Raw genomic sequence first — 26,440 nt, 5'->3', positions numbered from 1 at the left:
GTGGCCCTTGATGTTAAAAGGGGCCCCCGGAGATTGCCTGTGGAAATTTTTTGTGCTTTTTGCCTACAAACAGCCTGACCAAAGAATCTCATGCAGCAGAGACCAGAGTTAAAGTGATACACACCCAGGCAGAAAAGTCTAAAGAGATGCCTGTGAGAGCGAGACCTCTACAAGCAAAATATGCACACCTGTAGGACTACCACAATTGGGGGTTCTAGCAAATACAGTGGCAACAGCTGCAATAGCGCCTCCTGAGGTCAGGAAGAAAACTACACCTGATAACCCCAAAATGGAGGACAAGATGCAGCATTCCTGTAATGAACCCTACCCCACGGAAGAGTGGCCCTTCCAGTCCAATAAAGAGGAAGACATCTCTTACGGGGAATCCGAACCGAGTCACATCCACAAATACCCCAAGAATGGTGGGGGTGACTGAACTCGGCACGAACAGAAAAGACCGCTCTCTATCATGATGAATATGGTCGACAAGAGAAAGAGCGGGAGTAGCAGATCACCCAATCTTTCTGTCAGCCAAAGCAACTTCAAGAAAAGCCTGGCGTATATAATAAAGCTGCTAAAGTATCAAATAAAGAAGGAGACCCCAGTATTCCGGATGGGACAGAGTCATCCAAAACAAAAAAGCGTAAAAAGAAAAAGAAAAGCGGTTCTTCACTTACCGTGGAAGGAACAGACACATCCGCAGATCCTGTGGAGGAAAAGGGGGACCGAGTTGCCCTGTAGCCTAGAGAAAATGGAGAATTCGTCCCGCGGTTAACCGAATATCCAGAGGCCCCAAGGCATAAGTCATGTACCCCAAAGAAGTGTCTGTCCGGTGCCAACAGTGAGGAACCCTCAACCAACCATCCCAGGGAAGCGGAGCCAGAAGCAGTGAGTGTCGATCCCTTGACCAGTCCTGAAGATGCCCTGAAAAATGCCAGGCATGACTGTGATATGCTCCGTGAACAATTGAAACAAAAGAAAGATGGTTACACAGAGCAACAGAAAAATAACGTGAAGCTACAGAAAGATGTGCTCACAATTTACTCTTTGGCCAGGACAGAATTGGACGATCTCAAGACTGAGCTAGATACTGCAAACGCTACTATTTCCACCATGGATGAAAAGCAGAGCCAATCTGATAAAATGATGGCTAAGCTGAAGCGGAAGTATGAGGAGGAACTGAAGCAGATGACAGTCTTTCAGTGAGAGATTCGCACTCTTCGCGTAGAGCTGAATGCCTCACAACAGGAGGTCAACAGTGGCCGGAAAGAGGTGGACGTATCTCAGAAAGAGGTTCATACACTCAGCAGAGCACTGGATGCCTCACATCATGAGATCAACAGCTGCCGCACAGAACTGGAAGTCTCCAGAAAGGAACTTCACAGTCTCAATGAGGAGCTGGACATGTCAAAGAAAACTATCCTCCATCTTAACTTAGATCTCAACGTCTCTCAGAAGGAGCTTCAGACCCTCAACCTAGAGAAGGAAGTCTCATGCCAGGAGACTGTCATTCTCAGAGCAGATGTGCATAAATGGAAGGAGGACTGCAAGGAGGCCCTGAATAGTACAGAGACTGAAAAAGGAGAACATTTAAGATTAAAAAGAGAAAACTTAAAACTGGAAGAAGAAAATTCTCATTTGACAGACTACATCAATGAAAATGAAGCCAGGTGAACCAGGGGTTAACCCACGCAGTGCTCCAGAAGAAAATTAATAGCTGTGTAATGCTGATCTTAAAATTAGTCACGGTCACTTCGAATAAATAAATGTGTGATAGTCTGTCCCAGCAACTGGCTCCCCTAAGAGCACTAATGAGGTTTAGTTAAAGAGACTCACGATTCATGAAGTTTATGGCGCCGTGCAGGATGATCCTCCGTTTGAGATGCAGTTAGAAGAGCTGCCAACCCCTCAAGCAACGTGACGTCGCGAAGGGTGGTCACATGACCGGCGGTGACTGCGCTGGTAGAAGTCACATAGACCACAGCCCGGCGTGCTATCAGGAACAGCAACAGGCAGGAACTCCTCCCACAGGAGGCAGGAAATGATGCACAGCCATCGTCATGAAGAAGCGGAGGGAGGCTGAACTGGTGACTAGTAAAACTTTATTGAACAAAAGTGTAGTGCTGACGGATCTTCTGATGCATTTCAGCCCATTTGACAAAGGCCTCATGGGCTGAAACGCGTCAGAAGATCCATCAGCACTACACTTTTGTTCAATAAAGTTTTACTAGTCACCAGTTCAGCCTCCTTCCGTTTCTTCATGACGACGGCTGTGCATCATTTACTGCCTCCTGTGGGAGGAGTTCCTGTACGTCAAGGAAAAGAATGAAAAGCTGCACGAGCTTAAAGAAATAAATAGACTTTTGGAAGGTGAAAAATTTGAAGCAGAGCACCGACTGCAGAACCAACTGCAAGGTCTGCGTACACACCTCTAGAATGTCGAGGAGAAGCAGCGAACTCTGCAGAAAGAAAATCTGCAGGCTGCTAAGGAAATACAAGTGCTGCAGGAACGTCTGATTACCCAGTGCGTCATCACAAAGTAGCAGGATAAACTGAAGGCTACCCTGACCATCACCAAATCATCGCTAGAGGCTAAGCTTAGAGGCCAGGTGACTCAGTAAAAGAGGGAGTGCAAAAAGGTCCAGAAACTGAGACGAGTATCTGCGGCCCAAGCGAAGAAGTTCACAGTGCTCCACAAAATAATGAATGATAGGAGGAAGCAAGCTCAGAGAAAGCACAGGGAAGAAATAAAGACCCTGAAAGGAGAATGGCCTCCAATATGGGAAAAGGTATTGGCTCTGCCCAAGCATCGGTATCCCACAGTAACTAGGGCCCATGAGGACAAGGGTACAGTGAGAGCTGGGGAGACCACTCACCTTCAAAACAAGATTACGAAGTTTGAGCCACCTAAGAAAGCACTAGCCAAACCTGCAGCCGCCAAACAGGCAACAAACAGAGGTAGGAGTGCAGAATCAAAGCCAGAAGAATCCTTAGCTGAGGAAGCTGAAAAGATAGGACATGCTCTGGAAATGGATCTGGGGTCGCAACTCAATCCCAAAGAAGCTGAACTGGCGACTACATTGAATGGGAAAAGTGCAGGAAAACAGCTTAAAGAACTGAGGGCTCAAGTGGCTGTTCTTGGGTGCTCTTGTGATACCAGAAAATGGACATTTGGTGCTAAAGTGGAGCACATGGGAAGGATGGCGAAAGAGAGCGATTTGCATAGGCACTCTGTGACTGTCGTCATACAGTCTGCCTACAAAAAGAGGAGTGCCCGATACAGGGGAAAGCTCAAGACCATGTGGTCAGTAGAAAGACTGTACTTGGAAAAAGTTCTCCTCGAGCGACTGAGGACTGCTGATCTCAAGCAGGCTCCAATCCCAGCAGGACTGAGAGTTCTCCTCCATCCACTCTCATTCAAGTCACAGAGATATCTCGAATGAAAGTGGAAGGATGGGCTTTGTCCGTGGCAAGCCCGAGCTTCCCACAAACAGGGGAGGTATGTAACAGGGGACTTACCCTGTTCAGAAAACTTGCCTCTAATCCAGCAGTGTGCTGGTTAATTGACCAGCAACTGGCTGATTAGAGGTGTTAGAAAAAGCCTGCCTCTGAGGCTTCCGGTGACGTCACCAGGAATGGTCGGGTAGGCAGGGAGCTCCGTGGACCCGCTGTATAATCTGCATTAAAGCAACACACACCACCCGATTTTCACCCCACTTTTTCGGACTAATATAAGGGGGAAAGCACCAGGAATGTCAGGGAAAGGAAAGAAACCCACAAATCAAGCGGTTTCAAAGTTTTTTTCGCCTTCCCATAGGAGAATGGAGGAGCCGACAGAAAGGCAAGATGGCGGCGGGCCACGCGGCTCACCCTGTGCAGCGAGTACTCGCAAACAGACAGAAGGGACCTCAGCACCAGGGATCCCAGTAACAAGGGAATACATGGAGGAGCTGTTTGCCGAAATGCATAGAAAACTGCACCAGTCTTTACAAACTGACCTAAAGGAGGCAGTGAGGGACATCAGGGAGGAAATCTCTACCCTGACAAAGAGGACAACAGACATTGAGGCAAAGGTGGAGGACGCCTGGACAAAACAATCAGCTGCAGAAGAGGAAATAACACGCCTAGGGGAAGAAATAGCAGCTTTGAAAGAAAACCAAGAGGAGCAAGAAAACAGGGACAGACGCCAGAATATTTGCGTCAGAATTGTCCCTGAGACGATTGCCCCCTCTCAAGTAAAAGCATACATATTGGAACTATTCGCATTGATCTGTGGAGACATCCCAGAGAAAGACCTAGAGATTGACAGGGCCCACCGAGCCCTGGGCCCTAAATCAGATGACCCTAAGAGAAGAAAGGACATCATTGTAAGGCTGCACAGTTATTCCTCAAAAGAAAGGATCCTTGCTGCCAGCCGAGAGATGGAATCCCTCACCTTCCAAGAGGAAAGCATACAACTGTATAGTGACCTCTCAAGGCAAACAGTAATCCGGCGTCAAGAGCTGAAGCCTCTTACCTCACTCCTGAAGGAAAAAGACGTGAAATACCGGTGGGGGTTCCCCTTTAAGTTAATTGTTAACAAAGGAGGAAGGTTTTTCACTATGCGATACCCCGAAGACATGTTCCCGTTTGCCCAGGCCCTGGGTCTGACCCCCCCTCCATCGTGGCTAGAGACCCCCCCCGGCCGGGAGTCAGAAAGAAGACAGAGGTGGACCAGCAAGAACCTCCGAAAGAATTGCTGCCCTCCAGCAAAAGACTCGAAGAAATAAATAAATAAAGCGGGGGAAAAAAATAAACTCTTAAAAAAATAAAAAAATAAAATAAACTCTTAAACTTACCGATTGCCTCGAGAGAGAAGTGAAGGACTTGCCACTAGACCCCTGGACCCCTGAGGCGGAGAGCTGTTGAGACCAACCCCCCCACTCCGGGGACGGAGCGCCGATGCGACTTACCCGTAGGACGCCCGCCACGTGTACCGCTCACCGGCTCCCTTCTCGCGAGAGGGGGAACCATCGCGTGTTTTCCCCGAGCCCACCAGCTGACCGGAGATACCCCACGACGGGACACCGGGCGAGATATCAAACCCTGCTGCCGAGTTACTGCCCGGGAGTAACAGCTCCCCGGCTGGGGACATGCTTGGGGACCCCAGAGTACCCCGAGGAGTATCAAGACCGGCACTTACCCAGCTCAGATGACCGGGAGACGGTGGTGGGTTTGTGGGGACCTTGGGGGGGTGGCGGGAGGGTGCTCCTTACCGAAACTTAACACATGAAACGAACACATTACCCTCCCCCTGCCCGCCCGAACGACCACCCCCCCCCTCCTACCCCGGCCCAGGGATCAGCATGTACCTGCTTAGTGCTTGGGTACCCTGTACATGTTTATTTGCAGGGTGCCTTGAATATGTTTAATGCATTGGGCTCTGTATTTGCTCCCCCCCTCTCCCCATGTACCCCCTCCCTCCCCCCCCATGCACCCCCTCCTTCCCCCCCATGCACCCCCTCCCTCCCCCTGCACCCTTCCCCCCCCTCCCTCCCCCTGCACCCCTCCACCACCCCTCCCCCTTCACCACCCCCTCCCCCCCCCCATTCCCACCCCCTGCTCCACCCCCCCTCCCTACCCCTGCACCCCCATCCCCCCCTCCCCCCCCCCCACCCCCTCCCGGCACCCCCCCCCCCACCCGGTGGATAAACCGGGGATTCCCGGTAGTGCCACAATAAGTTAAAATATAAGTGATGTTTAATATTGTTGTATTGAGGTTGAAAAGTTCTAAGCATCGTTGCTAACTGCTATCTGGACACTTGACCCCCATGTGTTGATAAGCTGTCATAGAATGCTAGACGACCCCCCTCCCCCTCCCCAGGGATCAACATATTGGCGCCTATTGTATGGGTACTGAAAATATGCTTATTGCACTGTGCTTTATATATGTATGCTGCATAGGGCTCGGTATATAAATCTCCCCCCCCGGCACTCCCCTTCCAGCACTCCCCCCCCACCCCCCCATGCCCTCCCCTTCCAGCACTCCAAACCCCCCACCCCCCCTGCCCTCCTCCCCCACCCCCTGCACTCCCCCCTCTCCCTCCACTCCCCCCCAGCACTCCCCCCCCCTGCGCTCCCTCCCCCACCCCCCCACCCCTCCCGCTCCCCACCCCTCCCCCCCTCCCTCCCCCCCCTGCGCTCCCTCCCCCACCCCCCCACCCCTCCCGCTCCCCACCCCTCCCCCCCTCCCTCCCCCGGCACCCCCCCCCCACCCGGTGGATAAACCGGGGGAATCCCGGTATTGCCACTATAAGTTAAAATATAAGTAATATATAATATTGTTATATTGAGGTTGAAAAGTTCTTAGCATTGTTGCTACCTGCTATCTGAACACTTGATCCCCATATGTTAATAAGCTGTTATAGAACGCTAGACGACCCCCCTCCCCCTCCCCAGAGATCAACATATGGGCGCCCATTGTATGGGTACCTTGAATATGCTTATTGCACTGTGCTTTGTATATGTATGCTGCATAGGGCTCGGTATATACATCCCCCCTCCCCCCCTTGCACTCCCCCCCCGGCACTCCCCTTCCCCCTTCCAGCACCCCCCCCCACCCCTCCTGCCCTCCTCCCCCCCCCCTCCACTCCCCCCCCCGGCACTCCACCCCTGTGCTCCCTCCCCCACCCCCCCAGCATTCCCTCCCCCACCCCACACTGCGCTCCCTCCCCCACCCCCTCCTGCGCTCCCTCCCCCACCCCCCCCTGCACTCCCTCCCCCACCCCCCCTGCGCTCCCTCCCCCACCTCCCCTGCGCTCCCTCCCCCACCCCCCCTGTGCTCCCTCCCCAACCCACCTGCGCTCCCTCCCCCACCCCCCCTGCGCTCCCCCACCCCTCCTGCGCTCCCCCCCCCCACCCCCCCTGCTCTCCCCCCTGCTCTCCCACCCCTTGCTCTCCCCCCCCCACCCCCCCTGCACTCCCCCCCTCCCCCCTGCACTCCCCCCCTCCCACCCTGTACTCACCCCCTCCCCCCATGCACTCCCCCCTCCCTCCCCTGCACTCCCCCCCTCCCCCCTGCACTCCCCCCCTCCCCCCCTGCACTCCCCCCTGCCCCACTGCACTCCCCCCCTCCCCCCTGCACTCCCCCCTCCTCTCCATGCACTTCCCCCCTCCTCCCCCCACACTCCCCCCCTCTTCCCCCCACACTACCACCCCCTCCTCCCCCCGCACCCCCCCACACTTCCCCCTTCCCCCCCTGCACCTCCCTCACCCAACCCGAAGGACCTCCCCTCAAGCACTCAGCGAAGCAGATAAATGTGACAAAATTAAAGTAACTGTTGAAAATACACACACAACTGTTGAATGGTGGGCTCCATCCGGTGGACAAACCAGGGATTCCCGAAACTGTCTTTACAAACTGAAATATAAGTGACGTACTGTATGATACTGTTACACCAAAAGGGGAGGTTGGAAAAGTTTTTAGCAATACTACTAGCTGATATCTGAACAACTAATCCCCTTTTGTGGATAAACTGTCAAAGAATGTTAAATGTTTGCCTCCCCCCGACCCACACTAACAAGCACCCTTCCCCCCACCCCCCCCACTTCACCCCCCCCCGCCCTGCCCCCCCCCTCCTACCAACCCCCCCTCCTTCCACCCCCTCTGCCACCCCCTCGCCTTCCTCCTGCCCCCCCTCCCCCTCTCCCGCCTGGTCTCCCCCCCCCTAAATGATAAGTGTAGTAGATTAGAGGGGATTACTCAAGATTTGTGGTGAAAGCATGCACGCAACTGTACTAGTGGAAGCCTCACCAGGCGGACAAACTAGAGGAAACAAGCATTATTGATCCAAGTTGTAACACAAGTTACCCAGCACTGTTAATTCCCTGAATGTACAACCCCCATGGGTTGGAATGTCGTTACCCCCCCCCAAAAAAAAAAAAAAATGTTATGTGGTTACCCCAACCCAATCTAAACACATAGGCACCCCCCCTATCCTCTTCCCCCACCCCCCTCCACATCTCCCTCCCCTTCCCCCCCCCCCCCCCACGTCACCCGACAGAAGTTACACGGACCCCCAATTTCAGGCCCCTAACCAAATCCCTAAATTAGCACCTAATGGTGTGACTGACAAAAATAGGTAAGGGTCCACGACCTCCTGCCCAGACAGAGAGGCGACAGACCCGGAATCACCTCCCAAGGGCCTTAAGCTCAACAACCGGCTAGTAGACTACCGGTTTATATTTTTACTAGGCCACTTAGAAGCCTAGTTTCTTTCTTCTCCTTTCCCTATACCCCCCCTGATGCTGTCCCAGCAGGAACCCCTCCTCCCCTCCCATCATAGTCCCTGTCCCCTCCCGTCCTTCCCCCCCCCCCCCCCCACCTTGCTCCTGGGTGGACGACCCTGGTCCGGATGCGCGGCCCCAAATCCTAAAGGAAGCACTCAAGCAGACCCTCGCTGTTGGGAAAGGTGAGGCCCTAAAAAAACCTCCGCCGATAAAAGCCCATATGGCTAGCAAATCCGCAATCAAATTGGTCTCCCTCAATGTAAAAGGCCTACAAAATAATAGAAAAAGACGATTAGCTCTTCAAGAAATGAAGAAGTCTGGCGGAGACATAATTTTCCTCCAGGAGACGCATCTTTACATCTCAAGATCCGCCCAAAACATTCCAAAATGCATTCCCCTTGGGGTTTTATTCCTCATTTAGCAGTAAAAAAAGGGGAGTAGCAATTCTAGTCCGTCAAGGAACCCCATTCAATTTAACAAAAACAGTCATACACTGGCGACACACTTTATTCGAGCACGGCTAGTCCCGCGAATTCGGGTATACTCGGGTGTATTCAGGTTTCTGATATTTTTCAGCCAGAGTGCATTGCGTTATTTTCCGGCAGGAATTTAAGCTTTTTATTCCGGCTGGTTACAATACTGCAATGCCGTCAAAATACACATGGTGGCGCTTGCGAGCTATTCTCTGTGAAGCCGTCCCCTATAATGAATTGTAATGCAGTATATATATATATATACAGTACTGTATAACAACAACCCCTGTAAGCCCTAACATACAGTACTGTACAGTACTGTACTGTACTGTATATGCACATACATAAATGATACTACTGTATGGGCGGCGGGGGCGAGATGTGTTTGCAGCAGAGAGAGATCCGCTGCTCTCTCTCTGCGCAAACATCCACACATTAAAAATTATTTGAAATACATTTTTATTGATAGTGTAGATGTGCAGGGGGTCTCCGGAGCTGAACCGCGTTGGTTTTAGGTCTGGGGACCCCGTGCCCCCCGAGATACAGGCCCCTTTAGGGGGTGCCGGTATCCAGCTCTGCGTTAAAAGCCCCGATCACGTGACCGCGGCCTGTAAACCAAGCAGAGCAGAGGGATACCGGCACCCCCTAAAGAGGCCTGTATCTCGGGGGGCACGGGGTCCCCAGACCTGAAACCTGTGCGCTTCTGCTCTGGAGACCCTCTGCACATGTACAGTATCAATAAAACACATACAATATACAGTATAAATAAACACTCGTTCTTTACCTTAGCGTCTATGCGCTATGGTAAAGAAGCATTATTTTAATAATATTGTAAAGTGAGCAGGGGGTTCCCTGAGCCAGAAATTAATGATTAATGCTCAGGGAACCCCCCCCCCCCCTGCTCCTGATCAATATTATTAAAAATACGGAAAATGCTGCGTCATTACCATAGCGGATAGCCGCTAAGGCAATGAAGGGGTTAACCCACCGTGCCCGCTTTATTGTGTGTAGTGGGGATGGGTGAGGGGGGTATTTGGCCCTTGGTGTGAGTTTAGGACTTGCGGGAGGGGGGGGGGGTTGCGGGTGCACTTAACCCCTTCACGATCGTAGCAGTTAATACCGCTACGGTCATGAAGGGGTTAAGCCCTCCCGCTACCCCCCCCCCCCCCCGCAAGCCCTCCCCAACCATCGTTGGGGCGAATACCCCATTCACCCACCCTCCCGCTACCCACAATAAAAAAATACACACACACAGCAGCCGCCAAAAAATAAATAAATAAATGACAATAAATACATTTGAAATACATTTTTATTGATAGTGTAGATGTGCAGGGGGTCTCCGGAGCTGAACCGCGTTGGTTTTAGGTCTGGGGACCCCGTGCCCCCCCGAGATACAGGCCCCTTTAGGGGGTGCCGGTAGCCCTCTGCTTGGTTTAAAGGTCCGATCACGTGATCGCGGCCTGTAAACCAAGCAGAGCAGAGGGATACCGGCACCCCCTAAAGGGGCCTGTATCTCGGGGGGCACGGGGTCCCCAGACCTGAAACCTGTGCGCTTCTGCTCTGGAGACCCTCTGCACATGTACACTATCAATAAAAATGTATTTCAAATGTATTTATTGTCATTTATTTATTTATTTATTTATATTTATTTATTCATTGTGCTGCTGCTGCAAGTCGTAAACTCACACCAAGGGCCAAACACCCCCCTCACCCCCAATAAAAAAAATTCACGCACAGCAGCCCCACAATTAATAAATAAATCTAAATAAATAAATAAAATCTATGTAAAACCCCCTCCCCTATTCTCGCTTTTAAAACGCCCTGCCTTCTCTCTAATCTATGTAAAAAACCCTCCCCCTATCCCCCTATTGTGTGTGCGTTAAGCTTCCCTGCAAGCTATGTAAAAAAACCTCCCCCTATTGTGTGTGTGTTTAAATCTGTCTGGCCTGTGTTTCTGAGTGCTGAGTGCTCTGCGTTTAAAGGTCCCGATCACGTGATCGCGGCCTGTAAACCAAGCAGAGCAGAGGGATACCGGCACCCCCTAAAGGGGCCTGTATCTCGGGGGGCACGGGGTCCCCAGACCTGAAACCTGTGCGCTTCAGCTCCGGAGACCCCCTGCACATGTACACTATCAATAAAAATGTATTTCAAATGTATTTATTGTCATTTATTTATTTATTTATATTTATTCATTGTGCTGCTGCTGCAAGTCGTAAACTCACACCAAGGGCCAAACACCCCCCTCACCCCCAATAAAAAAAATTCACGCACAGCAGCCCCACAATTAATAAATAAATCTAAATAAATAAATAAATAAAGACATGAAGAGAAATAAATATATACTGTACAGTATATACTTTGTATATATATATACACTGTATATATATATATATATATATATAAATAAAGACATGAAGAGAAATAAATATATACTGTACAGTATATACTTTGTATATATATATACACTGTTATATATATATATATATATATATATATATATATATATATATATATATATATATATATATATATACAGTATACATATATACACTGTGTATATATATATATATATATATATCATACAGCTATATTTATATATATATATATATATACATACTGTATGTGAGTGAAAAGAGAAAAAAGTAACCCGTATGGGAGCACTCAGGTATGCAATTGATATATTTGTTTATTTATTTGACACAGTGCAAAAAGGGATGAATAAACAGTACATGATTTAAAAACACTTAAAAAAGAGGCATGGACCCTTAAACACTAATGAACAGCACTAGGGAACGACACACACTGTCAACCCTAAACATGAAAAGGATAGTGACTCAAAAAACACTAGGGAGAATCAAAGTGAATCACAATACAGTAGGTTACTGGGTTTAAAGGCACCTATACAACGCTAAGGATAATGCACACTACACACCAAAAGGTAGACTTGTCAAAGTATAAATGACAGTCTCAAAGCATCACACATCTGCATTAGCATACAGTAATATACAGTAACCAATGCCTACAGCACAAATCATGTGTAGGAAAGGTGGTAAGGTGGAATGAAATCCCTAGATGTGTAGAGCAATGAAGTTAATGAATAGCATACTGTACAGTATAAAACATAACATTACAATCCACACAGTACATTGCATTTACAGTACTGTACATTGTATACTGTAAATGATGCATAGCATTAAATCTATGCACCATATACAGTACTGTACATTCTGCAAATGAATGTTAACAATATAATTGCAAGCTACTCTACCAGTAAATACTGTACAAACACTTCCAAACAAGTCAACTTAACTACAGTATTTTAACCAAGCAAGTAAACCAAAATCAATATATACTGTAAGTAACAACCAGAAAAGACAATTTAAAAACAAACTAACCCTTACAATACCAAGGATTACATCTATCTAATTGTAAAAAACCTTATACATTATACACAGCATTGTTTAAAAACCCCTTCCCCTCTAATGTTTGTGTTAAGCAGATTACACTGAAGGGAGAGAGATATAAAGGCCTAAAGCCCCTTCCCCCCTAATGTTTGTGTTAAGCAGATTACACTGAAGGGAGAGAGATAAAAAGGCCTAAAGCCCCTTCCCCCCCTAATGTTTCTGTTAAGCAGATTACACTGAAGGGAGAGAGATATAAAGGCCTAAAGCCTTACCTGCATTGGTAAACCCTCCCTGCATTGGTAAACCCTCCCTGCATTGATGTCGTGTAGTGTACAGTATGTAAATGTGGGGAGGAGGGGGGCCCAATGTGCATAATGTACTGTGAGGTCTAACCACCCTCACCCCCTACCCACATACTGTACCGTTACCCCCCCCCCCCCCCATCCTGGCCATGGCCCCTCACGCACAGCAGCTCCACAATTAATAAATAAATATAAATAAATACATGAAGAGAAATAAATATATACTTTATATATAAATGTGAGTTTATAAATAAAATAAAGAATATTATTTCTAGGTGCCCTAGAACAGAAGTTCCCACGCCAATTTCGCGCTCATTGCTCTTTTTTTGCTCTTTTTTTACAATGTTGCTGGTCTTGTGGCTTTGCAGTATGCAAGCAAAAAGCGCAGTGTATGAAGTCTGGGTGAGCGCTTTCCACATTTGATGCCTACGGCACCTTCCCATTTCTACACACTTCAATACCTGCACAGTTGGTAGCGCTTTCCATCCCAGCTACCATTCTGGATATTCACCTCTCACAGGCCATTCTTGCCCGAGTCTGTCCTATCAGACAGGGGCATTAACCTGTATCCACACCACCTGGACAATTTCTCTCTGTCAGAGACTTGTGCTATTTATTTTATATATTTTTGTGTAATTATTCATGCAAATTTATGCTCATTTCATATGTGGTTTTCAACATAAAGTGGCTGCTGGGCCTGATCCTAACTCATACAGTATACAGTAGCGCTTCCCTGTTTGTTTGTTTATTGCAAGCAAAAAGCAGTTTGTAGTACTGAGTGTGAGATAAATTACTGTATTTATCAGTGTTGATCAAAGAGAGTTGATCAGAAGGATTCCCCTTATATACAGTACGTAGAATTAATAAAATTGTATTATTTTCCGATATCCGCAGTGATTCTGGTCAACCTGACAGATTTTTAGTAATACAGTATACTGCAAGACCATGTGTTGTCTACCCTTTACTACAGTATACTGTACTGTATGAATGACAATAGAGTGCTGTATACTTTATAAGGGGAATCCTTCTGATCAACTCTCTTTGATCAATACTGATAAATACAGTATCATATTTATACCCCTTTAGCACCTGTCGTTCCATCCTATGCACCCATTTACTGTACAATGGTGATTGCGGTCGTATTCACGTACTTTATGTGAGATAAATTAACCAGTTCTTTTATTGCTGAAGTCGCCACAAAATACTTTTATTTACAAATACAGTACAATACAATGGTGAAACATTTCAAGTTAACAGCAATTCAAAACATCAACACACAATAATACATACTTTACAGTACTGTATACTGTACTAGTATATTTGGGCCTTGTCTTTGGGGGTTTATTCATGCAATTATTAGGGTGACCTGGCGTTGGAAATACTGACACAGTACAATCCTACAGTACAGCTACACCACCCACCCCCTCCCTTAGAGTTTTTAATCCCTCCCTGGCCAAGCATCAATCGTCTGGCTAATCCAATCCAAGCCATTGTTTTGTTAAACTGGCCCTGGGCTGTTCAGAACAGCCACTGCTTCTAAATTACTGAAAATATACAGGATAAATATACAGTGATGTGAAATAATCCTTTCTGTGTGTCTGAGAGGGTTGAAAGTCACCAGGTCCTCATACAGTAGAGTACATTCTCGAATACCTTTAGAATAAAAATACAGTATATATAAATATACAGTATAAATATTGCACAGTATACTGTAATGTTAAATAACCCATCCTGTTCTTTTTCCCTTCATACTGTAACAGTATCCTCATTGTGTCTGCGGTACAGTAGTTCATTGAGAGAGGAGAGGTTTTGTGTACATCATTACTGCTGTTTATATACTGTACATTTGACTGCACAAGCAGATTTGACGAACACAAGGCCCCCCCTCCCCCTTGGGCACCCTTTTTCCTGGAACGACAAGAAAACAAAAACTTTGTTCAGTTACTATACTGTACTGTATGTGCGTATACAGTATGGTAGAACTACTGTACAGTAGGTGGCTGGTGCAGCTTTCTCTGGAAAGAAAAAAATGGAGCAGTTAGTAGGCAGTTACTGTAGTATGTCAAACTAGTCTACTGTACTGTATACTGGAACTACTGTATACTCTGACTATTGGGAAAGCTAAAATCTGTGCCATACTTACCTGTATCATACTGTACCTACTGTACAATACTACAGCACTGTACTACTTTCCTGATGCTTGTCCATTGCGCGCGATGACAATGGGCAACACAGTGGCAATATGGTCTATATATTTATTGCATCGTTCCTCGGTGAGTACATCGTTCCAAAAACTCATTATGGCTGTATACAACTCGTCCTTCTTGGAGGGTTTCGCCACTTTACGGATGTGGTCCTTCAGCTGATGCCAGACCATTTCGATCGGATTGAAGTCTGGTGATCTGTGATTGGAAAGAAAGGACAATTAGTTTAAGAGATACAGTACACAGTAAAAACAGTGGGGAACATATAAATGGGACACGGTCTACTGCACTTACTCCGCTGGCGTCTTCACCCAGTTGATGCCGCGCTCAAGGATATGCGCCGTCGACGCGGTGTGCTTGGGATCATTGTCCTGGTAAAAGCGATGACCATTGGGAAAGTCTTCTGTGATGTATCGCACTATCACGGGCACAATGTTGTCTTGGAAGAAATCTTTATTCATGATTCCTATAGCAAGAAAAGAAAAGTGCTCAATAGTACAGTACAGTGCATACGGTAAGGCAACACTAGTCAAGTACAGTGCATTAGGCGGCATTATATTTGAGAAATTGTACCTTCAAAGACGACAATGCATCCCGGTCCACGCCTAGAGATGGCACCCCACACATGCAGCTTCACAGGGTGTTTTGGCCGTGGCTTCAAAGTTATGCGGCCTTTTTTGTGGAACGCAAATCTTGCAAATCTCTCCAGCGACACAGTAGACTCATCAGTGAAGATGCAATCCTGGAAAGTCTCACCGCTGTCGATCCATGCCTGGGCCTGGAGCACTCTTTTGATTTTGTTTGCGTCCCGTATCATGGGGTACGCTCTGTAATGACAATGAATAAAAAATGTTAGCGTCACAGCGCAGTACAGTTTGCAAAACAACATGTTTACTTTACAGTACAGTACCTCCTGTACTGTCCACTACTAACCTCACACGTCCATATTTCCATCCAATTCTGCGTCTCATCTTCTTTATGCTGCTCTCGGATACAGTCAGATTGTGGTTTTCCTGAAGAGTGTTTTTAACCCTTAATGCGCTCCTCTCATCATTCTCCTCACTTATTCTGTCCACCAGAAGAGTAGTCTCCCTACAATGCAAAGAAATTATATTGTGTTATTAATATGCAGCAATATAAAATGTATATTGTATACTGTACATGTAATGTTGTAATATACAGTAAATATAAATATACAAAAAATGTATACTGCTGTACTATAAATATAAATAGACAAAATATACAGTATACAGTACTGTTGTAATATAAATATACTATATAAATACGGTATACTGTTGTTACTGTATATCATAATAAATACACATCATATACTGTATATTCCGTTGTCAGATGAATTGCAATATACCAAAAGTGTATACTGCTGCACAAAAAATATAAATTGACCACACATACAGTACAGTACACTACAGTATATACTGTTGTAATATAATAAATATACTATATAAATACGGTATACTGTTGTTATATCATAATAAATACACATCATATACTGTATATTCCGTTGTCAGATGAATTGCAATATACCAAAAGTGTATACTGCTGCACAAAAAATATAAATTGACCACACATACAGTACACTACAGTATATACTGTTGTAATATAATAAATATACTATATAAATACGGTATACTGTTGTTATATCATAATAAATACACATCATATACTGTATATTCCGTTGTCAGATGAATTGCAATATACCAAAAGTGTATACTGCTGCACAAAAAATATAAATTGACCACACATACAGTACACTACAGTATATACTGTTGTAATATAATAAATATACTATATAAATACGGTATACTGTTGTTATATCATAATAAATACACATCATATACTGTATATTCCGTTGTCAGATGAATTGCAATATACCAAAAGTGTATACTGCTGCACAAAAAATATAAATTGACCACACATACAGTACACTACAGTATATACTGTTGTAATATAATAAATATACTATATAAATACGGTATACTGTAGATGTACACTACAGTTTTCTATATTTTTTTTGGTTAAGTTTTATAAATACAGTATACTTACGCATTTGTTACCCTTGGTGCCTTTTTGCGGTCTCTGTTTTTTCCTTGTGCATGATAGCACACAGTGCTTGATGGCACAACGAGGCCAGAAGCAGTTAACCAGCGCTGGATATCTGCAATTCGTTTTCCGCTCGTGTACATCTCCTTCATTCGCATGCTGAGATCCTTGGAAATCTTCTTAACAGGCATTGCTGCGAGTACTGTAGAAAGAAATACAAACACAAGAATGTGTATTCGATGTTTAGTCGATGTGTATTCAATGTGCAGTGAATCCACAAAATGGATGGTGTATTTATATGTTAATGACTCACATAACAGACCACCCACTTTCAACACCTGTACCTGGCAGCCATGCATAAAAGGTTGTACACGTTGCATAGCCCACCACTTGCTGATCTTTATCTGAGGCATTGTCCAGATACTGCATTGTGCCTCCCGCTTACATGGAGCAGCCCCGGTTCTATGGACGAAAGAATCATCTCACCTCTGCTGTGCCTGCCACACTGAAAAAAAGAAAGGCAGTTACCGTTTCCAAGCCAAAGGCAAAGCGACAGGCTAAGGCCAACAAAGAAAACCTTCTGCTGACCCCAAAGGCTAAGGCTTTTAAAACACGTCAGCCTTATTATGTGAAGAAGAAATACGGTACTGTGCTCGGTACGCAAGACGCATGGCAGCCAACTCACCGAATCCGCAGACCACTTGCTCCCATATGCTTCGACGACTCTGCTGTAGCTGTCCCGGAAATCTTCAGCCCGGCTTCTCCACCCCCATCTTCTCCGGTTCCATCTGAAGATGCTGCTGCCTCTGAAATCAACGGGTCACTGTCTCCTTTGCTCTTGGACGACTCTGCTTCTCTCCCGGAAATCCAGCGGTCACCTTCTCCATCCCTCTTCCACCACGCTGCAGCTTCTCCTGTACCGGGCATCCCCAGGTCACCTCTTCCACTCTCCATCGATGCCGCTTCTCTCCAGGGAACCCCCATCTCATCCTCCGTTGCACCCATCCCCCCAGATCTCCAGATGCCATGCACAAGCAGCTCGTTGGACCGGATCCTGAATGGGCTAAGTGTGGATCTCCCCGGGAATTCTAGTGTGCTGGCAAAGCTAGATCTGCTTCTGGAGTCGGTGCTACAAATGGAGCAGCGGCTGGATCAACGGATGCACAAGATAGAGGCAGACATAGCGGGCATACATTATTTGCTCGGTGTTAATGCCCCTGTTTCCCCGACGCTGGAGCAGGGGGGTGACATGGATGTGATGCATGGTACCTTTGACCCCCTTCCATCACCAAGCACACCCCCTCCACCAGAAGATACAGTGTACTATGCTATTGAGGAGGACATGACAACCCCATCAAGACCACGCCAGGAGACAACCCGGCGACCACTACCGGAGGAAAGCTTCCTCCCAGACACCCTACCATTGCCCATCGCCTCAAGTACACCCGCTCACAAAAGACTTCCTACACCCGCTCGCATACAAACAGTGCCCGACATCTCCCTGTGCGATCTGCCACCGGCGCTGAGGGAGAAGTATAGGGTGAGGAGTGCTGGTATACCACACAAGTATGCCTTGATCATATTTAAACACCATGTTCCCTACACATTGTACTGCGAGTGGGTGTTCAAAGTGAACTATGATGGGAATCGCCAAAAAAATGCCCTTCCTGCCAATTTAAGGAAAAAGATTGTGGAAGAAATGCAGCGCTATTATCCTGTTACAGATCCTGTAATGAGAGGCGTTAGAGACTGCATTAATGGCGTTTTGCGCCATGCAAGGCATCGGCCATGGCTGGAAAATGGGGAGGACTTTCAGTGAGACCATACTGTAATGTTGTGCTGTACTGTACAGTACATGTTTTACCCTATAGTACCTGCTGTACTTAAACAAAGGATACTGTATGTTGTTGTGTGTTGCACGGTTTTTGTACTGTATTTGTAAATAAAAGTTTTTAGTGGCGACTTCAGCAATAAAAGAACTGGTTACTTTATCTCACACACAGTACTACAGTACAAACTGCTTTTTGCTGCCAGACTGCAAACCCGCAAGACCAGCAACATTGTAACAAAAGAGCAATGAGCGCGCAATTGGCGTGGGAACTTCTGTTCTAAGGCCCCTATAAATAATATTCTTTATTTTATTTATAAACTCACATTTATAAACCCCGTCACCCACCCCCGCTAAACACAATAAAAAATAATCACACACAGCATCCCCGCAATAAATAAATAAATAAATAAATACAAATAAATACATTTGAAATACATTTTTATTGATAGTGTAGATGTGCAGGGGGTCTCTGGAGCTGAAGCGCACAGGTTTCAGGTCTGGGGACCCCGTGCCCCCCGAGATACAGGCCCCTTTAGGGGGTGCCGGTATCCCTCTGCTCTGCTTGGTTTACAGGCCGCGATCACGTGACCGCGGCCTGTAAACCAAGCAGAGCAGAGGGATACCGGCACCCCCTAAAGGGGCCTGTATCTCGGGGGGCACGGGGTCCCCAGACCTGAAACCTGTGCGCTTCAGCTCCGGAGAACATCTACACTGTGAATAAAACACACACATCATTAAAGAATCATTCTTTAGCTTAGCGGCTATGCGCTATGGTAAAGAAGCAGCATTTCTGTCTTTTTAATAATATTGTAGAGTGAGCAGGGGGTTCCCTGAGACAGAAATCTAATCTCAGGGGACCCCCTGCTCCTGCACAATATTATTAAAAGTTCAGAAACGAGGCTTCATTAGCATAGCGTATAGCCGCTAAGGTAATGAAGGGGTTAAGGCATAATAACCAATAAATACATTCAATACACTACCCACTACCCATGGCAACCTCCGCTGCTGTACAGTAAAACAGAGAAAAAAAATAACACTTTCAAAGTAATGTCCCCTAACCCCTTAATCACTATAGCGGTTATTAACCGCTACAGTCATGAAGGGGTTAACCCGCCCTCACCCACCACTCGGGACGCCTACTGTACATATCCTCCCACTCTAACCCCCCACCCCGTGAGGCCTAACCACCCTCAACCCTCACCCACTAACTACCCACAAGGGAGGCCTACCCACATACCGTTGGGGAAACACCCCACCCCCACCCCAGTACCCACAATAAAATCAGTACAATCACCCACAATAAACAGCATTCTATTTATTAAATACATTACCCACCCCCTGTGCCCCCCCCCCCCCATAAATACAAGATTTATTCTTTTACATTCAGGGTCCATAACGTAGCCCCATGCTAGTCCCCGGTGGGCTGGCAGGGCACCTGGACAGACCTACAGTTTACCAGCAGCATTCCACAGGTTCTGGAGGCCTGCTGGTGGATCCTGCCAGCACCATGGCGCTCAGGTGGTCTCCTTGGGTCACCGTGAGCCACAATTGGGTCCACACGGTAGGCCCAAGGATGTCTGGGAGCCCCGGGTCAAACCCACAGGTGTCTGCGGGGCCTCGGGCGGTTCCCATGGGGGTCTGGGGAACTCACGGGTGCTCACTACGGGTCCGCGGTGCCCCCACAGAAGTGGGACCACACATCATCATCCCCGCACCTACGGCTCGGAGGTGCCCCCACAGAAGTGGGACCACACATCGTCATGCCCGCAGACTACGGGTCCGCGGTGCCCCCACAGAAGTGGGACCACACATCATCATCCCCGCATGTGTCACCCGTGGAACCACCAGCCTGCTACCCTTTAGGATACCCGAGGATTCCCCGCGGGTGGTCTCCAGAGGTCCCACGCAAAACCACGGAAGTAACCCTGAATGTAAAAAAAATAAACCTGGCCTATACATTCAATACATACACCCTCCCCCCCAACACCTACAGTACAATAATGTGCAAAATAACTATTATCCAGATATGGATAATAGATTAATTGCCCATTATTAAAAACATTAACTAGCATATACAAATAAATAAAGTACTACTGACCTCATCAATACGAAGTGTCCGACGCCAGCGCCTTCCTTCTCTTGCCCACACAAAACATAGCCAAAACCAAGCCAATACATTGCAATTACATTCAGATATCAATTAACCCCTTAAACACCTTATCGGATAATAACCGCAAAGGTAATTAAGGGGTTAAGCCACACAGGCACGATACCCACCCTTCACCCATGAATTTGTACTGTGGCTTCATCATGCAACTATATATATATATACTGTATATATATACATACAGAGAGACAGAGAGAAAGAGAGAGAGAGAGATATATACAGTATATATATATACACACGTTATATACACACCCATGATAAACCAAATATACAGTACAAATAAATGTAGAAGGGTTATCAAAACCATACTGTTCTACAACCAAACACTTCTCCATACAGACACTACATTAAAATCAATTTCCTTTAAAAATCCTAACTGATCTCACAATCTACTGTACTGTATATGATCACAAACCAATGAAAAAAGTCACATTCCAAAATGCATAAAATCTATGCACCATACTGTATACATTCTGCAAATTAATCAACGTAAACAAAAATCAATTAGCAATCATTATTTAGATCTCTAAACATTTCACACTCAATCATGAACAATGAAACCATTAACAGATTCACGCCTAGAGCAGAACAATTAAGCCTTTGAAAAAATATAAGTACCGACAAAAATACAACCTTTCCAAACCAAGCCTACAGTACCTACAGTATCCCTGACCTTCCTCAAACACACAATACAATACCAAGGAATACATCTACAGTATCTAATTTTAAAATACTTTAAACTCACAAAATAATTAAAAACACATCTAATCCAGCTTTTAAAACATCATCATTTCTTACCCTGAATGTATACTGTACAGTATATCTCTCTAGACATATATATTGTACATACATACATACAGTGGCAAGAAATGATATACCACAAAAAAAAAAAAATACACAGGTTAAAAAACCTTTTGAAAAAATTAACAAGTTCAATAAAATACATTTCTTTACTGTAGTTCACTTACCATTACTTGCCCCCACCGACTCCCGTTGCCCAGCTTACTCACGAACCAATCCACGATCAGGAACCCATAAAATAATAAACCATTGAAAATAATAAACATTAAACTAAAAATCCAAACCAATCCACGGGTCTTCTACTTGTAATACACCTTCATCTGTATTCTTCTTTCTTCTATCTCCTTCCGGGCGGGGCAGGGCGTGGTCTTCTTTCCATCATCGGCCACGCCCTTGTCTTTTTCCTTCTCCGGAGGTCCTTCCTCCGCGGCGTCTGGCTGCAAAATGAGACGACATAGGCTTTTAAAGGCCTATGACGTCACATTTTGCGTCATGGTTCCCACGGTCCTGATTGGACCGTGAAAACCATGTGTTTTGGCCGATAATAAAAAAATGATGACGTCACTTAAAGGGAATGAAAGCACAGCCAATCAGAATGGCTTTGCTTCAATTGCCTTTAAGTTGACGTCATGAAAAGGCACATGGCCGTGCACACATGGTACTAGAGCCAATCAGAGCGTGGGAACTTTATCCCTACTCTGATTGGCTCTGGTATACCATGTGTCAGGGGCTTGGGGGAGAAAGGATGTGACGTCAATAAGGATAAAGTTCCCACGCTCTGATTGGCTACCGTACCACGTGACAGGTTTTCATTGACGTCACATCCTTTCACCCCCAAGCCCCTGACACATGGTATACCAAAGCCAATCAGAGTAGGGATAAAGTTCCCACGCTCTGATTGGCTCTAGTACCATGTGTGCACGGCCATGTGCCTTTTCATGACGTCAACTTAAAGGCAATTGAAGCAAAGCCATTCTGATTGGCTGTGCTTTCATTCCCTTTAAGTGACGTCATCATTTTTTTATTATCGGCCAAAACACATGGTTTTCATGGTCCAATCAGGACCGTGGGAACCATGACGCAAAATGTGACGTCATAGGCCTTTAAAAGCCTATGTCGTCTCATTTTGCAGCCAGACGCCGCGGAGGAAGGACCTCCGGAGAAGGAAAAAGACAAGGGCGTGGCCGATGATGGAAAGAAGACCACGCCCTGCCCCGCCCGGAAGGAGATAGAAGAAAGAAGAATACAGATGAAGGTGTATTACAAGTAGAAGACCCGTGGATTGGTTTGGATTTTTAGTTTAATGTTTATTATTTTCAATGGTTTATTATTTTATGGGTTCCTGATCGTGGATTGGTTCGTGAGTAAGCTGGGCAACGGGAGTCGGTGGGGGCAAGTAATGGTAAGTGAACTACAGTAAAGAAATGTATTTTATTGAACTTGTTAATTTTTTCAAAAGGTTTTTTAACCTGTGTATTTTTTTTTTTTTGTGGTATATCATTTCTTGCCACTGTATGTATGTATGTACAATATATATGTCTAGAGAGATATACTGTACAGTATACATTCAGGGTAAGAAATGATGATGTTTTAAAAGCTGGATTAGATGTGTTTTTAATTATTTTGTGAGTTTAAAGTATTTTAAAATTAGATACTGTAGATGTATTCCTTGGTATTGTATTGTGTGTTTGAGGAAGGTCAGGGATACTGTAGGTACTGTAGGCTTGGTTTGGAAAGGTTGTATTTTTGTCGGTACTTATATTTTTTCAAAGGCTTAATTGTTCTGCTCTAGGCGTGAATCTGTTAATGGTTTCATTGTTCATGATTGAGTGTGAAATGTTTAGAGATCTAAATAATGATTGCTAATTGATTTTTGTTTACGTTGATTAATTTGCAGAATGTATACAGTATGGTGCATAGATTTTATGCATTTTGGAATGTGACTTTTTTCATTGGTTTGTGATCATATACAGTACAGTAGATTGTGAGATCAGTTAGGATTTTTAAAGGAAATTGATTTTAATGTAGTGTCTGTATGGAGAAGTGTTTGGTTGTAGAACAGTATGGTTTTGATAACCCTTCTACATTTATTTGTACTGTATATTTGGTTTATCATGGGTGTGTATATAACGTGTGTATATATATATACTGTATATATCTCTCTCTCTCTCTCTTTCTCTCTGTCTCTCTGTATGTATATATATACAGTATATATATATATAGTTGCATGATGAAGCCACAGTACAAATTCATGGGTGAAGGGTGGGTATCGTGCCTGTGTGGCTTAACCCCTTAATTACCTTTGCGGTTATTATCCGATAAGGTGTTTAAGGGGTTAATTGATATCTGAATGTAATTGCAATGTATTGGCTTGGTTTTGGCTATGTTTTGTGTGGGCAAGAGAAGGAAGGCGCTGGCGTCGGACACTTCGTATTGATGAGGTCAGTAGTACTTTATTTATTTGTATATGCTAGTTAATGTTTTTAATAATGGGCAATTAATCTATTATCCATATCTGGATAATAGTTATTTTGCACATTATTGTACTGTAGGTGTTGGGGGGGAGGGTGTATGTATTGAATGTATAGGCCAGGTTTATTTTTTTTACATTCAGGGTTACTTCCGTGGTTTTGCGTGGGACCTCTGGAGACCACCCGCGGGGAATCCTCGGGTATCCTAAAGGGTAGCAGGCTGGTGGTTCCACGGGTGACACATGCGGGGATGATGATGTGTGGTCCCACTTCTGTGGGGGCACCGCGGACCCGTAGTCTGCGGGCATGACGATGTGTGGTCCCACTTCTGTGGGGGCACCTCCGAGCCGTAGGTGCGGGGATGATGATGTGTGGTCCCACTTCTGTGGGGGCACCGCGGACCCGTAGTGAGCACCCGTGAGTTCCCCAGACCCCCATGGGAACCACCCGAGGCCCCGCAGACACCTGTGGGTTTGACCCGGGGCTCCCAGACATCCTTGGGCCTACCGTGTGGACCCAATTGTGGCTCACGGTGACCCAAGGAGACCACCTGAGCGCCATGGTGCTGGCAGGATCCACCAGCAGGCCTCCAGAACCTGTGGAATGCTGCTGGTAAACTGTAGGTCTGTCCAGGTGCCCTGCCAGCCCACCGGGGACTAGCGTGGGGCTACGTTATGGACCCTGAATGTAAAAGAATAAATCTTGTATTTATGGGGGGGGGGGCACAGGGGGTGGGTAATGTATTTAATAAATAGAATGCTGTTTATTGTGGGTGATTGTACTGTTTTTATTGTGGGTACTGGGGTGGGGGTGGGGTGTTTCCCCAACGGTATGTGGGTAGGCCTCCCTTGTGGGTACTGACTGGGTGGTTAGGCCTCACGGGTGGGGGGGGGGGGTTAGTGTGGGAGGGTATGTAGGCATCCCGAGTGGTGGGTTGGTGAGGGTGGGTTAACCCCTTCATGACTGTAGCGGTTAATAACCGCTATGGTGATTAAGGGGTTAGGGGACATTACTTTGTATGTTTTAATTTTTGTGTCTGTTTTGCAGAAGCGGAGGGGCCATGGCCAGGATGGGGGGGGGGGTTAACGGTATGTGGGTAGGGGGTGAGGGTGGTTAGCAATGCAGGGAGGGAGATTTACTGGTAACAGAAACATCTCTCTCCCTTCAATGTAATCTGTTTAAAGCCCCCTCCCCCCTAATGTGTGTTTCTGTAAAATCTCTCTCCCTTCAATGTACTGTAATCTGTTTAACAGAAACATTAGGGGGGGAAGGGGCTTTAGGCCTTTATATCTCTCTCCCTTCAGTGTAATCTGCTTAACAGAAACATTAGGGGGGAAGGGGCTTTAGGCCTTTATATCTCTCTCCCTTCAGTGTAATCTGCTTAACACAAACATTAGGGGGGAAGGGGTTTTTAAACAATGCTGTGTATAATGTATAAGGTTTTTTACAATTAGATAGATGTAATCCTTGGTATTGTAAGGGGTATTGTTTGTTTTTAAATTGTCTTTTCTGGTTGTTACTTACAGTATATATTGATTTTGGTTTACTTGCTTGGTTAAAATACTGTAGTTAAGTTGACTTGTTTGGAAGTGTTTGTACAGTATTTACTGGTAGAGTAGCTTGCAATTATATTGTTAACATTCATTTGCAGAATGTACAGTACTGTATATGGTGCATAGATTTAATGCTATGCATCATTTACAGTATACAATGTACAGTACTGTAAATGCAATGTACTGTGTGGATTGTAATGTTATGTTTTATACTGTACAGTATGCTATTCATTAACTTCATTGCTCTACACATCTAGGGATTTCATTCCACCTTACCACCTTTCCTACACATGATTTGTGCTGTAGGCATTGGTTACTGTATATTACTGTATGCTAATGCAGATGTGTGATGCTTTGAGACTGTCATTTATACTTTGACAAGTCTACCTTTTGGTGTGTAGTGTGCATTATCCTTAGCGTTGTATAGGTGCCTTTAAACCCAGTAACCTATTGTGATTCACTTTGATTCTCCCTAGTGTTTTTTGAGTCACTATCCTTTTCATGTTTAGGGTTGACAGTGTGTGTCGTTCCCTAGTGCTGTTCATTAGTGTTTAAGGGTCCATGCCTCTTTTTTAAGTGTTTTTAAATCATGTACTGTTTATTCATCCCTTTTTGCACTGTGTCAAATAAATAAACAAATATATCAATTGCATACCTGAGTGCTCCCATACGGGTTACTTTTTTCTCTTTTCACTCACATACAGTATGTATATATATATATATATATACAGTATATATATATATATATATATATATATAAATATAGCTGTATGATATATATATATATATATATATATATATATATATATTGTGACAGAAACCAGGGGATGGTAATAAATTCCGTATATAGGGCTCCCAGGATACTAGACAGTTTCTATCCTGTTTGGCCTGGGAGTGCAGCCTTA

The sequence above is a fragment of the Ascaphus truei genome, chromosome 14 (assembly GCF_040206685.1).
Source record: "Ascaphus truei isolate aAscTru1 chromosome 14, aAscTru1.hap1, whole genome shotgun sequence".
Taxonomy (NCBI): Eukaryota; Metazoa; Chordata; class Amphibia; order Anura; family Ascaphidae; genus Ascaphus; species Ascaphus truei.
The sequence above is the reverse complement of the archived record's forward strand: the minus strand, read 5'-3'. Positions refer to the sequence as shown.